The sequence below is a fragment of the Manis pentadactyla genome, chromosome 5, assembly GCF_030020395.1.
Source record: "Manis pentadactyla isolate mManPen7 chromosome 5, mManPen7.hap1, whole genome shotgun sequence".
Taxonomy (NCBI): Eukaryota; Metazoa; Chordata; class Mammalia; order Pholidota; family Manidae; genus Manis; species Manis pentadactyla.
The window spans coordinates 23,060,794-23,061,089 of NC_080023.1; positions in this window are offsets into that span (position 1 = coordinate 23,060,794).

The following is a 296-nucleotide window of genomic DNA, read 5'->3' on the forward strand; positions in this document are numbered from 1 at the left end:
AAATAAATAGATCTATGATATGCAATAAATCAGTCAAGTATTCCCTTTTTTTTCTCCTTTTCATCCAATAAATCCAAATGGTCACAGAGGTATACTTCCTAGGTTTGAAAGAATAAGTTTATTTGGTGTGATATGTTCTATTTGATATTTGGGAGAACACAGATGGTAAATCAAGTTAGTTATTCCATCTGCATATCTAGCAAACATCAGCACTGTCATCTATTTTAAAGGCAATATTAAGAGGACAGGCAGCAGTTACTCAGTTAATTTGATCAATCCAGTTAGGTGATGGGCCA